Below are 17,559 nucleotides of genomic sequence, written 5' to 3'. Positions count from 1 at the left end.
AGGGGGGGCTTCTTCTTTCACTCTCCGGGGGTCTTCTCCGCTCTCCGGGGGGGGTTTCTTCTTCCGCTCTCCGGGGGGCTTCTTCCATCTTCTCCCCTCTTCCGCTGTTGACTCGGCGAACCCCGGTTCTTCTGCAGATGTCCGGTGCCTTCTTCTTCAGCGCTGGCTGCCTGCTATCTGTGTGTGTTAGCTCAATTTCTAACAGGCAGCCGGCGCGGTCTTCTGTGACATCAGGGTCTTCTCTGCTGTTCTTCTCCCCTCTTCCGATGTTGCCTCGTCGCCTCTTGTCGCTGCAATGATGGAAGCGCGCCTTGCATCCCATTTATATAGGCATCACCGTCCCATCATGCTCCGGCAGGTACCCACGTGGTGGGTGCCTACCCACGTGCACCCACCACGTGGGTACCTACCAGAGCATGATGGGACGGTGATGCCTATATAAATGGGATGCAAGGCGCGCTTCCATCATTACAGCGACAAGATGCGACGAGGCAACATCGGAAGAGGGGAGAAGAACAGAAGAGAAGACCCTGACGTCACAGAAGACCGCGCCGGCTGCCTGTTAGAAATTGAGCTAACACACACAGATAGCAGGCAGCCAGCGCTGAAGAAGAAGGCACCGGACATCTGCAGAAGAACCGGGGTTCGCCGAGTCAACAGCGGAAGAGGGGGGAAGATGGAAGAAGACCCCCGGAGATCGGAAGAAGAAACCCCCCCCCGGAGAGTGGAAGAAGACCCCCGGAGAGTGGAAGAAGACCCCCGGAGAGTGGAAGAAGAAGCCCCCCCTGGTAATTGAGCTAATAACGAAGACAGGGGGGGCCTCCGGAGCAGAATAATAAATTATTTTAAAAACCCTTGTGTTGTGTGTTTACTAACTTTTACTTTTTGCCTCCAGGTGAATGGGTAGGGGTACGATGTACCCCATATCCATTCACTTAGGGTGGGGGGCCGGTATCTGGGGACCCCCTTATTAAAGGGGACTCCCAGATTCCGATAAGCCCCCGCCCGCATACCCCGACAACCAACGGCAAGGGTTGTCGGGAAGAGGTCCTGTCCTCATCAACATGGGGACAGGGTGCTCTGGGGTGGGGGGGCCCGCAGTGCGCCCCCCTGCCCCAGAGCACCCAACCCCCCCATGTTGAGGGCATGCGGCCTGGCACGGCTCAGGAGGGGGGGGGACGCTCGCTCGTCCCCACTCCCTTCCTGACCGGCCGGGTAGCGTGCTTTGGATACGGGTCTGGTATGGATTGTAGGGGGACCCCCTACGTCGATTTTTAGGTCTGTTATGGGTTGTATGGGATCCTTACAACCCATAACAGACCTAAGGGCCTGGTATGGTCCTGGGGGGGGAACCCATGCCGGTTTTTTCTTTGAAAATTGGCATGGAGTTCTCCCTCTCAGGAATGCATGCTGAGCGACGCTGTCATTTTTTTAAAAAATTATTTGTTTTCCCGGCGCGTCTTTTTTTTCACCCGTCGCAACTTTAGTGTCCCGTCGCAATCCACAAAGCCGCCCGGCGTCAATTACGTTCGCGCGCTGCACGTCGGGAAAATGACGTCACGCGCATGCGCAGTACGGCCGGCGCGGGAGCGCGCCTCATTTAAATTGTAAACGCCCCCCGGAGAGGAGGACCGCCTTACGACGGCGGCACTTAAGTTACACGGCTTGAAATTTTTACGTAAGTGCTTTGTGCACTGCGGGCCCCCCCACCCCAGAGCACCCTGTCCCCATGTTGATGAGGACAGGACCTCTTCCCGACAACCCTTGCCGTTGGTTGTCGGGGTATGCGGGCGGGGGCTTATCGGAATCTGGGAGTCCCCTTTAATAAGGGGGTCCCCAGATACCGGCCCCCCACCCTAAGTGAATGGATATGGGGTACATCGTACCCCTACCCATTCACCTGGAGGCAAAAAGTAAAAGTTAGTAAACACACAACACAAGGGTTTTTAAAATAATTTATTATTCTGCTCCGGAGGCCCCCCTGTCTTCGTTATTAGCTCAATTACCAGGGGGGCTTCTTCTTCCACTCTCCAGGGGTCTTCTTCCACTCTCCGGGGGTCTTCTTCCACTCTCCGGGGGGGGGTTTCTTCTTCCGATCTCCGGGGGTCTTCTTCCATCTTCTCCCCTCTTCCGCTGTTGACTCGGCGAACCCCGGTTCTTCTGCAGATGTCCGGTGCCTTCTTCTTTAGCGCTGGCTGCCTGCTATCTGTGTGTGTTAGCTCAATTTCTAACAGGCAGCCGGCGCGGTCTTCTGTGACGTCAGGGTCTTCTCTTCTGTTCTTCTCCCCTCTTCCGATGTTGCCTCGTCGCATCTTGTCGCAGTAATGATGGAAGCGCGCCTTGCATCCCATTTATATAGGCATCACCGTCCCATCATGCTCCGGTAGGTACCCACGTGGTGGGTGCACGTGGGTAGGCACCCACCACGTGGGTACCTGCCGGAGTCCACATGACTTTTGGCATACTGCAGTTGACTCTTCTTATTCTTTGGAGACAGCAAGGGGGTGCGCCTAGGAGTTCTGGCATGGAGGCCTTCATTACGCAGTGTGCGCCGTATTGTCTGAGCAGAAACTTCAGTACCCACATCTGACAAATCTTTTCTCAGTTCCTCAGCAGTCACACGGGACTTTTCTCCACTCTACACTTTAGGTAGCGCACAGCAATCGAAGTCAGCATCTTCTTTCTGCCACGACCAGGTAGCGTTTCAACAGTGCCCTTTGCCTTGAATTTGCGAATGATGCTTCCTATGGTGTCTCTTGGTATGTTTAACATCTTTGCAATCTTCTCATAGCCATTGCCCTTCCTGTGAAGAGTAATCACCTCTTCTCTTGTCTTCCCAGACCATTCTCTTGACTTCACCATGTTTGTAACCACACCAGTAAATGTCTAGAAGGAGCTGAGTATCACAGTCATTTTAAAGCTGCCTAATTGGTGCTTATTAGGCTTTATTGCTGCTCCCTGACATCCACAGGTGTTTTCAATACCTGATTGAAAACACTTCAATGAACCTCTGTTCTTCAGAGTGGTAGTCTTTAAGGGGTTGAATAATTGTGTAAATGAAGAATTCACAAAATAAACATTTACTACTGTATTACAAAACCAATTGATGTCATTTTAGTTGCATATGGTTCTTTAAGAAGTCCTTGTAGGATTTCATTCTGAATACAATTACAAATGTACACTAAGGGCCAAATCCTCAGCCAGGCGGCGTAACTTAACTTTCAGCAGTTAAGTTACACTGGGGTAGATTCAGGAACAATTTCCGCCGGTGTAGACTGAGATGCGCGGCGTAAATGCCAATTTGCGCCGGCGTATCTCCGCGCCGTATTCAGCAAAAAATATTACGCCGTAACGTAGATTTTTTTTTTTTCGTTTGGACCTTTCCACGCCGGTGCGGCGTGGGCGCCCATTTACGCTGGTCTGAACTAGCGCGGCCCTGGTTTTTCTATTTTAAATATGCAAATGAGGGAGTTGGTCCGATTCAGCAAATTACGAATTGCCGGCGCAGGCTACTCCCGGTGCGTGTAACTCTGGTTTGCAGCGGAAAGTTACCCTTTATAAAGCAGGGGTAACTTTACACCAAACTTGCAGAGGTCAGCTGGAGAGCAGCTAAAGCAGCAGCGTTACAAACGACCTGAGCAACAACACTTGCTGGACAACACATAGAGGCGGTCCCCATGTTGGGAGAGGCCCTCAATAATTACAGCCCTCTCCTCTGGGCTGAAATTGGTCATCCGCCCACCTGAGGATTCCTCATCAGCCATAACTGCCCCACCACAATGCAAACCACCTAGCTTGGAAAAAAAAAGCTTCAGTACATTTGCACCTGCAGGGCGGAAGTCTGGGCTGATTCAGGGACTGGGCTTTGGTAGTGGGTCGGCGGAGCTCAGGGATCACGCCGGGGCGCAGTTCTGAGCATGTGCAGATTGGGGCATTTACCCCTGGATGTCACTGAGCATGTGCGGTCTAAGATGCGCCCCGGCGTGACCCCTGCGCCACGCTCCACGCCGGGGCAAGAGACAGGAAAAAAGTTTCCTGAATCACTAGCATGCCTCTCTGCGCTGCTCCGGCGCAGTGTAAAAAAGATGCACTGCGCCGGACCAAAGATCCGCTGATGTTCCTGAATCTGGCCCACTGACTTAAAGTTTCTACCTCAGGGCCATATCCACAAAAGAGATACTCCGGCGTAAGCCGTCGTATCTCTGGTTCTAACTTTGGAACTGATCCTCAGAAGCAGTTTTCCTAAGTTAGGCAGAAGATCCGACATCTGTAAGGGACTTACACTGCCGGATCTTAGGATGCAGTACCGCATCCGCCACTGGGGGCATTTCGAGTCGAAATGCCTCTTCTAGTATGCAAATTAGCACTTAGGGCGATCCTCAAAGCTTTTGTGCCTAGTTTTTTCGCCGTAAGTGTTAGTTTGCCTGGTGTAAAACTAGGGCTGCTTTTACAAAGTGTAAAGTTAGTCACACCTTGTAAAGGCCCATTCAAGCGACGGCATTTGGTATGCATTCCCGAGGGAGAACTCCACGGCAATTTGTAAAATCCAAACCGGCATGGGTTCCCCCCCAGGAGCATACCAGGCCCTTAGGTCTGTTATGGGTTGTAAGGAGACCCCCCCTCCGCCGAAAAATCGACGTAGGGGGTCCCCCTACAATCCATACCAGACCCGTATCCAAAGCACGCTACCCGGCCGGTCAGGAAGGGAGTGGGGACGAGCGAGCGCCCCCCCCTCCTGAGCCGTGCCAGGCCGCATGCCCTCAACATGGGGGGGTTGGTTTCTCTGGGGCAGGGGGGCGCACTGCGGGCCCCCCCACCCCAGAGCACCCTGGGCCAAATTCTCAAAACCATGTGTAAATTTAGGATTATCTAACTTATGTCATTTAAGTTACGGCGCCCTAAGTTGGTGTCGTAACTACCGTATTCTCAGTGCATTTGCGCACAAAACTGCGCCATCCTTAACTTAAGTTTCAATGCGTAAGGCGTGGTTATGGCAAGTGGGAATGAAGTGGGCGTGCTTCATTGTAATGAGCCGTGACCCCATGCAAATGAAGTGCCGGCAGTACTGCGCATGCGCGCACGAATCTGGACCTCACTGCGCATGTGCAGAACTTTGGTCAGCGCAATCAGTGAGATAGGTAAAAGGCCAAGCGTACTTAGTTTGAAGATCGCCCTGTGTCTAAATAGCCCCAGTCAAACAGACTTCAATTGCAAAAGTATTTCCCTGTGTTCCCTTCCTAAAGCAAGTTGCTTCTGCTTTGAACGTTTGTCAGTGTTTGTTGGTAAGATTGTTTTGTGAGAAAAGTGTTTGTGGAGTTGGAGGGTATTGTTGGTGTTTGTTTTTGATAATTTGTTCTTTGTTTTGATTGTTTGCCTGTTTGTTTTTTTAAATCTTTTTTTTGGGGTTTTGTTTATATTTTTTGTTTTCCTTTTTTGCCTGTTTGTTTTCGAATTAATAGTAGCTGTCTGTATATTTTTTATTTTGGCTTGTTTGTATTTTCTTTGTTGTGTGTGTGTATTGGTGTTTGTTTTTTGGGTGAGTTCCCTGTTGCTGGGTGTTGTCTGTCATGGCCACCAAGCGCAGGAAGCTAAATTTTTCAGTGGCAGAGAAGCATATACTTGCTCAGGGCGTCATTAAATTTGGGCGATTTCTCCATGGCCCTGAGAGCCACACCACCACCCCGGCCAGGAGGAAGGAGATCCTTCAAAAGATCACCGATCGGATCAATGCGGCGGGGGGGGGGGAGACCAGGACCATCGCTGGAGTTCAAAAAAAAAAAAATGACTTGAGGAGCGTGTCCCGGAACAAGCTGGCAACGCTGCATGCCCATACCAGGGGCACTGGAGGAGGGGGACCCTGCCCAGTCAGGATGAGTGAGGAGGAATGGGCAGTGGCCCAGTGTTTCCACCCACAGCAGATGGTGGGCCTGCCTGGCTTTGACAATGATCCTCTTATGAGGACAGGTAATTTTTTTGATTTTCTATCTGGTGATTAGCATGTGTGGGTGGGGGAAGGGAAGATGTGCCAAGTGTATGGATCCAACAACCTGTGATTGTTTTGTGTCCTCCCCAGATGGCCAGGAGGTTGCAGCCCCATCAGCCCAGGAGGTGGCAGCCCCATCAGCCCAGGAGGTGGCAGCCCCATCAGCCCAGGAGGTGGCAGCCCCATCAGCCCAGGAGGTGGCAGCCCCATCAGGTCAGGAGGTTGCAGGCCCATCAGGTCAGGAGGTTGCAGGCCCATCAGGGCAGGCTGCTGCACCACCCCCAAGACAGGCTCATGCAGAGTCCCAAGAAGGGCAGGATTCGCCATGGGAGGGGAGTGCCCACAACTCCCCTAATTTTGATGTTGAGTGGGAGGAGGATGAGGGGGAGGAAGATGACAATATTCTGATTGGGCAGGAAATAATGATGGGCCAAGATATGACCTTTGAATCATCCCCTGAGGGAACCCCACAGACGCCCAGAAGTCAGGCCACCATCATGGGTCGCCCCTTCCAACCCTCCTCCAACATGCAGCAGCACCCATGGCTCACTCCAACTCCTCCTCCAAGGCCACAAGCCTCAGGGGCAAGTAGGATGCCGACCCCTGAAAACAGGGGGGGGGTTGGTGCGTCTGCCGGTCAGTCTGTTGAGGGACAATGTCCGGCAGACCCGCAGTCTGTCTGCAATACAAAAAACAATGAGCAAGGTGGAGCGCAGCCTGGGTGCAATGAGGGAGTCACTGGGTGACGTGGCCACCAACTCCGTGGGGGTCATCACCTGTTTGTGGGACCTGAGGAACGCCACAACAGGTGTGGCCCAGGAGGTGACTGCCCTCACCCAGGCTGTGCAGGCCAATACCCGGGCTGTGCAGGCCAATACGGCTGACACTGCTTCCTGTCTGACAAGGATAGCCGTTGCCTTGGAGGGAAGGCCAGCAGGAGGACAGACACCAGGGGAGGCTGCTTCCTCCCCTGTACAGTCCCCCCGTCCTGAAAATACTCCCTCCCCTGCACAGTCCCCCCCCCCTGAAAATACTCCCTCCCCTGCACAGTCCCCCCCCCCTGAAAATACTCCCTCCCCTGCACAGACCCCCCCCCGTGAAGATCCCCCAGTCGGCCGTGGCCGTCCCCGTGGCCGTCCCCGTGCCCGTGACCGTGCCCGTGGGCAGCCCAGAAGGAGCACTCGGCAACATCCCTAATTTGCAGGGGTACTTTTTTTGTTTGTTTTTTTTTTACACTGTACTTATGATTTGGTTTATGTGTGTGAATGATGTGTGAATGTGGGGGGGTGGCATTCCTGAAAACATAAGGGTGTCACCCTCAGTTTTGGTGGAGTAGGGATCCCCAGGACCAGGGAGAAGTCATCCTAGGTTCCTGAATGGTGTATGAATGCACAGTGACATAATTGGAGCCGTGGCGGGGCGTTACTGCTCCCAAGTACCAAAGGGGGGGGGGGGTACTTGGATCTAATCCAATTCGATGTGCATGTGATGTGTCTGTGCTAGGGACCACAGTGACGTGCATTCATGCATTCTCATTGTGAGATAATTAATGTGCGTTTTGTAAATAAAAATAAACATTCTCTTTGGCATATAAGTAATGTGCATTTATTTAGCAAAATAAAGATTTACATGTCACATAATCTCTGTGATTTGTTCTGGGCAAATCAAAAACAAAAATATAATTAGGATCCATTTACTGGGCAAAGATGCCTTCAGACAGTTGTCTCCTGATTGCCTGGCCCTCAGCAGACCGGGTAGAGGGGTTTGGGGGGGGGGGGATTGCCTGGGTGGGGGGTTAGGTCAGGAGATATCTCCACATGCATGCCCCTTCTTAATGCAAAATTGTGCAGTATGCAACATGCCCCAATAATTTTGCATACAAAGTCTGGGGAATACAATAGTGTACCCCCAGTCTTGTCAAGGCATCTGAATCTTGACTTTAGCATGCCAAAAGTCCGCTCTACTATAGCCCTGGTCTGGCTGTGCACCTCATTGAATTTTCGTTCTCCGGGTGTTTGGGGGTTCCTAAAGGGGGTCATCAGGTGGGGTCCCAAGGCATATCCTGAGTCACCTGTAAGGGAAAAGACAGGAGGATATTAGTCATGCATGTGCCCCTTGTGATGTCTGCATCATGGGGGGGGCATACCTGACACCAATGTCACTCACCAATCAGCCAGCTGTCTCCATACACGTTCATCTCAAAGTCTCTGTAGATCTTGGTCTGCCTTAGTATGAAACTATCATGGCACGAGCCGGGAAACTTGGCACAAACGTGCCAGATGAGGCCATGTGCATCTACGATCATCTGGACATTGATCGAATGCCAGCCTTTCCTGTTTCTGAACAGGTGTTCCGTATCATGGGGGGGCTGGAGTGCCACATGGGTGCAGTCAATCGCCCCAATGGTCTTAGGAAAGCCAGCAATATTGTAAAAGTCTGTCATTGCTTGCACACGCTGGTCCTCCTGGGTGGGCATGACAAACTGGTGGCTCATGCGCCGCAGTATGGCAGGGACCACCTGATGTAGACATTTGTTCATGGTTGACTGCACCATCCCAGCCACACCTCCAGATGCTCGCTGGAATGAGCCACTCGATAAAAAATGGAGGGTTGCCATAACTTTTTCAAGAGGTGTCAGGGCATGGGAACGTAGGGTTGGGGCGATTAGATCCTCATGAAGGAGTTGGGTGATCTCCAGGATGGCCTCCCTATCAAATCGGTAGTTGCCGATGACCTCATAAGCTGGCATTTGCCAAATATCACGGCGTGGCCGATAAACACGCGCCTGTGCCCTCATCCTCCTCCTCTGTGCCCTCCTCCTCCTTTGTGCCTGTAAGGCAGCAAGTGCCGTTAAAATCATCGCTGGTCCTGGCATTTTTAAACAAAAACCTTCACAACTAGAGCTATAACCTCTAGTCACTTCCTTCAGCAATCCCTTCCACAGCATGTGTAAAATTAGGGCTGGTTTTATAATGTGGAAATTTAGTCAGAAAAACTAACAGGTGCGCACAGGGCGGAAAATACGGCACACACACTTAATTCTGAGAATCGCCCTAACTCCCTCATTTGCATCTTTGCCTATCAAAAACAGCGGCGAGCCTAGCGTAATTTGCGCCCGGGAATGCGCAGGTGTAACTAATTTAAGTACGGCTGAAAATACGGAAATCTTTGCTTAAGTCGTTTTGACGATCGCGCGCAAATATACGCGCCGTGTAAAATTAGAAAAATGGAGTTAAGTCTGCGTATCTCTTTTGAGAATTTGGCCCCCTGTCCCCATGTTGATGAGGACAGGACCTCTTCCCGACAACCCTTGCCGTTGGTTGTCGGGGTATGCGGGCGGGGGCTTATCGGAATCTGGGAGTCCCCTTTAATAAGGGGGTCCCCAGATACCGGCCCCCCACCCTAAGTGAATGGATATGGGGTACATCGTACCCCTATCCATTCACCTGTAGGCAAAAAGTAAAAGTTATTAAACACACAACACAAGGGTTTTTAAAATAATTTATTATTCTGCTCCGGATGCCCCCCCTGTCTTCTTTATTAGCTCTATTAGCAGGGGGGGCTTCTTCTTCCACTCTCCGGGGGTCTTCTCCGCTCTCCGGGGGGGGTTTCTTCTTCCGCTCTCCGGGGGGGGGGCTTCTCCGGACTCCGGGGGGCTTCTTCCATCTTCTCCCCTCTTCCGCTGTTGACTCGGCGAACCCTGGTTCTTCTGCAGATGTCCGGTGCCTTCTTCTTCAGCGCTGGCTGCCTGCTATCTGTGTGTGTTAGCTCAATTTCTAACAGGCAGCCGGCGCGGTCTTCTGTGACGTCAGGGTCTTCTCTTCTGTTCTTCTCCCCTCTTCCGATGTTGCCTCGTCGCCTCTTGTCGCTGCAATGATGGAAGCGCGCCTTGCATCCCATTTATATAGGCATCACCGTCCCATCATGCTCCGGCAGGTACCCAATAAATTATTTTAAAAACCCTTGTGTTGTGTGTTTAATAACTTTTACTTTTTGCCTACAGGTGAATGGATAGGGGTAGGATGTACCCCATATCCATTCACTTAGGGTGGGGGGCCGGTATCTGGGGACCCCCTTATTAAAGGGGACTCCCAGATTCCGATAAGCCCCCGCCCGCATACCCCGACAACCAACGGCAAGGGTTGTCGGGAAGAGGTCCTGTCCTCATCAACATGGGGACAGGGTGCTCTGGGGTGGGGGGGCCCGCAGTGCGCCCCCCTGCCCCAGAGCAACCAACCCCCCCATGTTGAGGGCATGCGGCCTGGCACGGCTCAGGAGGGGGGGGGGCGCTCGCTTGTCCCCACTCCCTTCCTGACCGGCCGGGTAGCGTGCTTTGGATACGGGTCTGGTATGGATTGTAGGGGGACCCCCTACGTCGATTTTTCGGCGGAGGGGGGGTCTCCTTACAACCCATAACAGACCTAAGGGCCTGGTATGCTCCTGGGGGGGAACCCATGCCGGTTTGGATTTTACAAATTGCCGTGGAGTTCTCCCTCGGGAATGCATACCAAATGCCGTCGCTTGAATGGGCCTTTACAAGGTGTGACTAACTTTACACTTTGTAAAAGCAGCCCTAGTTTTACACCAGGCAAACTAACACTTACGGCGAAAAAACTAGGCACAAAAGCTTTGATGATCGCCCTAAGTGCTAATTTGCATACTAGAAGAGGCATTTCGACTCGAAATGCCCCCAGTGGCGGATGCGGTACTGCATCCTAAGATCCGGCAGTGTAAGTCCCTTACAGATGTCGGATCTTCTGCCTAACTTAGGAAAACTGCTTCTGAGGATCAGAACCAAAGTTAGAACCAGAGATACGACGGCTTACGCCGGAGTATCTCTTTTGTGGATATGGCCCTGAGGTAGAAACTTTAAGTCAGTGTAACTTAACTGCTGAAAGTTAAGTTACGCCGCCTGGCTGAGGATTTGGCCCTTAGTGTACATTTGTAATTGTATTCAGAATGACATCCTACAAGGACTTCTTAAAGAACCATATGCAACTAAAATGACATCAATTGGTTTTGTAATACAGTAGTAAATGTTTATTTTGTGAATTCTTCATTTACACAATTATTCAACCCCTTAAAGACTACCACTCTGAAGAACAGAGGTTCATTGAAGTGTTTTCAATCAGGTATTGAAAACACCTGTGGATGTCAGGGAGCAGCAATAAAGCCTAATAAGCACCAATTAGGCAGCTTTAAAATGACTGTGATACTCAGCTCCTTCTAGACATTTACTGGTGTGGTTACAAACATGGTGAAGTCAAGAGAATGGTCTGGGAAGACGAGAGAAGAGGTGATTACTCTTCACAGGAAGGGCAATGGCTATGAGAAGATTGCAAAGATGTTAAACATACCAAGGGACACCATAGGAAGCATCATTCGCAAATTCATGGCAAAGGGCACTGTTGAAACGCTACCTGGTCGTGGCAGAAAGAAGATGCTGACTTCGATTGCTGTGCGCTACCTAAAGTGTAGAGTGGAGAAAAGTCCCGTGTGACTGCTGAGGAACTGAGAAAAGATTTGTCAGATGTGGGTACTGAAGTTTCTGCTCAGACAATACGGCGCACACTGCGTAATGAAGGCCTCCATGCCAGAACTCCTAGGCGCACCCCCTTGCTGTCTCCAAAGAATAAGAAGAGTCGACTGCAGTATGCCAAAAGTCATGTGGACAAACCACAGAAGTTTGGGGATTGTGTTCTGTGGACTGATGAAACAAAATTAGAAGTGTTTGGGCCCATGGATGAACGCTATGTTTGGAGGAGGAAGAAAAAGGCCTATGATGAAAATAACACCTTGCCTACTGTGAAGCATGGCGGGGGGTCAATCATGCTTTGGGGCTGTTTTGCTTCTGCAGGTACAGGGAAGCTTCAGCGTGTGCAAGGTACCATGAATTCTCTTCAGTACCAGGAGATATTGGATGACAATGAGATGCAGTCTGTCACAAACCTGAGGCTTGGAAGACGTTGGACCTTTCAACAGGACAATGATCCCAAGCATACCTCCAAGTCCACTAGAGCATGGTTGCACAGATTAAAGGCTGGAACATTTTGGAGTGGCCATCGCAATCACCAGACTTAAATCCGATTGAGAACCTCTGGTGGGACCTAAAGAAAGCAGTTGCAGTGCGCAAGCCTAAGAATGTGACTGAACTGGAGGCTTTTGCCCATGACGAATGGGCGAAGATACCCATAGATCGCTGCAAGACACTTGTGTCAAGCTATGCTTCACGTTTAAAAGCTGTCATAACTGTAAAAGGATGTTGTACTAAGTACTAAGATTGAATGTCACTTGGGGGTTGAATAAAACTGATAATGATGTGAGCACAGAAAAGACATTTGTGGTTATTTCATTATAAATGTTATGTTATATTTGTCTGACCTACACGTGCCTCTTTGATTTAATTGTAAGCAGGATGACTGAATGATCAAAATCAATGTCAAACTGGCCAAAAAAATCAATTTTCAGTGGGGGTTGAATAATTTTGAATACAACTGTATATATATATATATATATATATATATATATATATATATATATATATATATATATATATATATATATATATATATACATATATCAGTATGGCAATGGACAGTGTCACTAGAGCAGTGGACCATGTCAGTAGGGCAGAGGATGGGGTCAGTAGTTTATTTTTATTTTTATTTTTCTTATTCTTACTTACCATTTTTTTTTTTTTTTTACAATTTATTAGGAATAATGGGGGGCTTTGGTGAAATATGGCTCTAAACAGAAGTTTACAGAGACAGAGATCCCCAATCTCTTTCTCTGCAGCCAAGCAGCAGAGGGAAATCTGTTTAGCACAGGGTGATTAGGGTGTGCCCAGGCACACCTAGCACACCCTGTGTGCACGCCTATGGTTAATTTCCATAATTCATTCGCATAAATCATATATATCATGCCACTGTATTTTTTTAATCCTCCAAGTACCTTTTTCTTGCACATGATCTTTCCTTGTTCTATGGTATCTGCAGGTAAAGGTCCTTGGGAGGGACTTCTATTACTCTGCTGATATATTCTCTCTACAGTGTGAGTCTGTGTCTGGTCAGTCCTGATTGGTGCTGTGGCAGTCACACGACTAAAATAAATCTGTTTCAGAAGAGCAATTCAAATTTAGATTATAAATATCAAATAACTGTAAAAAAAAGAAAGAAAGAAATAGAGGGAGGAAGAGAGACAAAAAGAAAGAAAGAAGGAAGGAGGAAAAGAGAAATGGAGGGAGGGAGAGAAAGAGAGAAGAAAAGACAAAAAAGAACGAGCGATGGAGGGAGAGAGAGAAGGAAAGAAAGAGGGAGGTAGGGGAGGGAGAAGGTCAGAGAAGGAAAGAAAGAAGGAGGGATGGAGAGAGGAAGAGAGAAGGAAGGAAAGAGGGATAGAGGGAGGGACGGAGGGAGGGAGGAAGGAATAGAGAAGGAAAGAAAGAAGAATGTAGGGAAGGAGAGAGAGCGAGAGAGAAAGAAAGATAGAAGGAAGGAACGAGCGATGGCGAGATAAGGAAAGAAAAAAAAGATGGAAGGAAAGAGGGATGTAGGGAGGGAGAGAGAGAGAGAAGGAAAGATAGAAGGAAATAAAAAGGGACTGAGGGAGAAAAAATAAATAAGGAAAGAAAGAGGGATGGAGGGAGGGAGGAAGAGAGCAAGAGAGACGAAAACAAAGAAGGACAGAAAGAGGGATGAAGGGAGGAAAAGAAATGGAAAGAAGGAGGTATGGAGGGAAGGAAATAAGATGGGATGGAGGAAGGGAGAGAGGAGAGGGAGAAGGAAAGCAAGAAAGAATTAAACAAAGAAAGAGAAATGGAGGGAGGAAGAGAGATGGAAAGAAATGAAGAAGGAATGAAAGAGGGATAGAGAGAGGGATGGATGGGGGGGGGGAGAAAGAAAGAAGGAAAGAGGGAGGGAGGCAGAGAGAAAGAGAAGGAAAGAAAAAAAAGAAAGAGGTATGGAGGGAGAGATATGAAAAGAAAAAGGAAGGGCGCGGGGAGGGGGGGGGGGGGGAAAGGATGGAGAGAGGAAGAGAGAAGAAAAGAAAGAAAGATGAAAGCAAAGAGGGAGAGAGGGAAGAAGAAAGAAAGAAAAAAAGAAAGAAAAAAGAAAGAGAAAGAAGGAAAGTAGAAAGGATGGACGGAGGGAGAGAAGGAGAGAGGGAGAAAGAAAGAAGGAAATAAAGTGGAAATGAGGGAGGGAGGGAAAACCAAAGAAATGGGATGGAGGGAGGAAAGGAGAGAGAATGAAAGAAAGAAGGAAAGAAAAAAAGAATGAAAGAAAGAAAGAAAGAAAGAAAGAAAGAAAGAAAGAAAGAAAGAAAGAAAGGGGATAGAGGGAGGGGGGAGAAAGAGGACAAAAAGAGGGAGGGAGGGAAAGAGAGCGAGAGAAAAAAAAAGAAGGACGAAGGGAGGGAGGGAGAGATAAGGACAGAAGGAGGGAAAGAAGTAGGGAGGGAAAGAGAATGAAAGAAAGAAAGAGAGAGAGAGAAGTAAAGAAAGAAAGTAAGAAAGATGGAAGGAAAGAAAGAAATGGAGGAAGAAAGAGAGAAGGAAAGAGAAAGAAAGTAGGAAAGAAGGAGGGAGGGAGATAGAATGAAAGAAATAAGGAGGGGTGGCAAGAGAGAGAAAAGGAATAAATAAGGAAAGAAGGAGGGATGGATTAAGGGAGAAGGAAAGAAGGAAGGAAAGAAAGAGGGAGGGAGGGAGGGAGGGGGAGAGGGAGGGAGAAAGAAAGAAAAAGGAAATACATGGGAACGGAGGGAAGGAGGGAGAGAGAAAGAAAGAAAGAAAGAAAGAAAGAAAGAAAGAAAGAAAGAAAGAAAGAAAGAAAGAAATAAATGAAGGTAGGAAGAGAGAAGGAAACAAAAAAGAATTAAGGGAAAAGGAGAGAAGGAAGGAAAGAAGAAAAGAAATGGGAACGGAGGGAGGGAGAGAGAACAAGAGAAAGAAGAAAGAAATGGGATGGTGGGGGCAAAGGAGAGGGAAGGAACGAAAGACGAAAAGAAAGAGGGATGGAGGGAGAGAGGAAGAGAGAGAAAAAGAGAAAGAGAGGTGTACACATGCTGTGGCTGCGGCTGGAAGTATTCCCCCAGGTGAATGGGGCTGTGCTGCAGCCACCCTGTAAATATGTGCAGTGCACACAGTTGTAGCATAGTGATTATGCATTTAGGCGGTGGGGAGGCAACATATTCCTGAGAGCTCGGTCTCGTGTAACAACCTCTCTCTGTCAGGATGCTGTGGCACCCCAGTTGAAAAAGGCTGGGGCAGAGGCTGGGCCATGCTCAAATTTTTAGTTTGAACATTTGTTAAAATAATACCTAACAACAAATACTTTTATACATGCTCTTTTCATTTACACCTTTCCATCAGAAAGAAAGAAAGAAAGAAAGAGAGAAAAAAAGAAAGAAATAAAAAAAACAAGAAAGAGAAGGAAAGAGAGAAAGAAAGAGAGAGAGGGAGGAAGAGAGAAGAAAGAAAGAGGGAGGAAGAGAGAAGGAAAGAAAGAAATTGAGGGAGGAATAGAGATGAAAAGAAAGAACAAAAGAAATAAAGAGCGAGAGAGAGAGAGAGAGAGAGAGAGAGAGAGAGAGAGAGAGAAAGAAAGAAAGGAAGAAAGAAAGAAAGAAAGAAAGAGAGGAAGAAAGTGAAAAAGAGAGGGAGGAAGAGAGAAGGAAAGAAAGAAAGAAAGAAAGAAAGAAAGAAAGAAAGAAAGAAAGAAAGAAAGAAAGAAAGAAAGAAAGAAAGAGGGAGATAGAATGAAGGATAGAAGGAGGGGTGGAGGGAGGGAGGGAGGGAGAGAGAAGGAAATAAATAAGGGAATAAGGAGGGATGGATTAAGGGAGAAGGAGAAGGAAAGAAAGAGGGATGGAGAGAAGGAAAGAATAAAAGGAAAGAACACGGGGTGGAGGGAGGGAGAGAGCGAGAGAAGGAAAGAAAGAAATTGGAACGGAGGGAGAGAGAAGGAAAGAAAGAAGAAAAGAAAAAGGGATGCAGGGAGAGAGGAAGCGAGAAGGAAAGAAAGAAGGGAAAAAAGGGATACAGGGAAGAAGGAATGAAGAAAGAAGAAATTAAAAAAAGAAAGAGGGAGCGAGAGAGAGAGAAGGAAAAACAAACAAACAATAGAGGGATGGAGGGAGAGAGAGAAGGAGAGTGAAGAAAACAAAAATGGACAGAAAGAGGGATGGAGGGAGGAAGAGAGAATGAAAAAATTAGGAAAGAAGGAGGGAGGGAGATAGAATGGAAGAAAGAAGAAGGGGTGGTGGGAGAGAGAGAAAGGAAATAAATAAGGAAAGAAGGATGGTTGTGTAGCGCTTGGTTACTTCAAAGTACCGGTGCTATTTAAATTTAGAGGGGGATCAGAGTGTTAATTGAACTCTGATCCAGTTAATGGGCCAGATTCACAGACAACTTACGCCGTCGTATCTGTTGATACGTGGCGTAAGTTCAAGGATGCGCCGTTGTATCTATGTGCTGTATTCAGGAAACAAGATACGCCTGAATTTTGCCAAGATACGACCGACGTAAGTCTCCTACGCCGTCGTATCTTGGGTGCATATTTACGCTGGCCGCTATGGGCGCTTCCATTGATTTACACGTCGAATATGTAAATGAGCTACATACGCTGATTTACAAACGTACTTGCGCCCGTCGCAGTAAGCTACGCCGTTTACGTAAAGCATGCGTCCGGCGTAAAGTTACCCCTGCTATATGAGGCGCAGCTAATGCAAAGGTATGGACATCGGAACAGCCGTCAAATTTTACGTCGTTTACGTAAGTCGTACGTGAATGGGGCTAGGCGTAGGTTACGTTCACGTCACAGTTGAGCCGGCGTATGTTAGGGAGTAAATTTGACGTGATTCTGAGCATGTGCGCGCATGCGCCGTTCGGTCGGTGCTTCATTTACATGGGGTCACGATTCATTTTAATACAACATGCCCACTACCTGCCTACTTTGAATTAGGCGGGCTTACGCCGGCCCATTTACGTTACGCCGGCGTACATATGGGAGCAAGTGCTTTGTGAATACTGTACTTGCCTCTCAATGTTACGACGGCGTAATGCATATGAGATGCGCTACGCATATCTAAAGATGCGCCGATCTCTCTGAATCTGGCCCACAGTGTTCAAACCTTGGTCTCTGTCTCAGCTTGGCTGTGCTGTGGGCTCATTCTGTTGTTGCTGGGGTGTTCTTCCCACCCCAGGACAGTAGGTGGCAGCAGTAAAGTCAAGATTTGGGTGAAGAAAGAAAGTAGGAAAAAAGGAAAGAAGGAGGGAGGGAGATAGAATGAAGGAAAGAATGAGGGGTGGAGGGAAGGAGAGAGAAGGAAATAAATAAGGAAATAAGGAGGGATGGATTAAGGTAGAAGGAAAGAAGGAACTAAAGGAAGAGGGATGGAGGGAGAGAGGGGGAAGGAAAGAATAAAAGAAAAGAACACGGGGCGGAGAAAGGGAGAGAGCGAGAGAAGGAAAGAAATGGAAATGGAGGGAGAGAGAATGAAAGAAAGAGGAAAAAAAAACAGTTCCTGCACCCAACAAGAGTAACTGCCAGGGGTTACAGTGTTCTGGCACCACT

The sequence above is a fragment of the Rana temporaria genome, chromosome 2 (genome assembly GCF_905171775.1).
Source record: "Rana temporaria chromosome 2, aRanTem1.1, whole genome shotgun sequence".
Lineage (NCBI taxonomy): Eukaryota > Metazoa > Chordata > Amphibia > Anura > Ranidae > Rana > Rana temporaria.
This window is presented reverse-complemented; position numbering follows the sequence as displayed.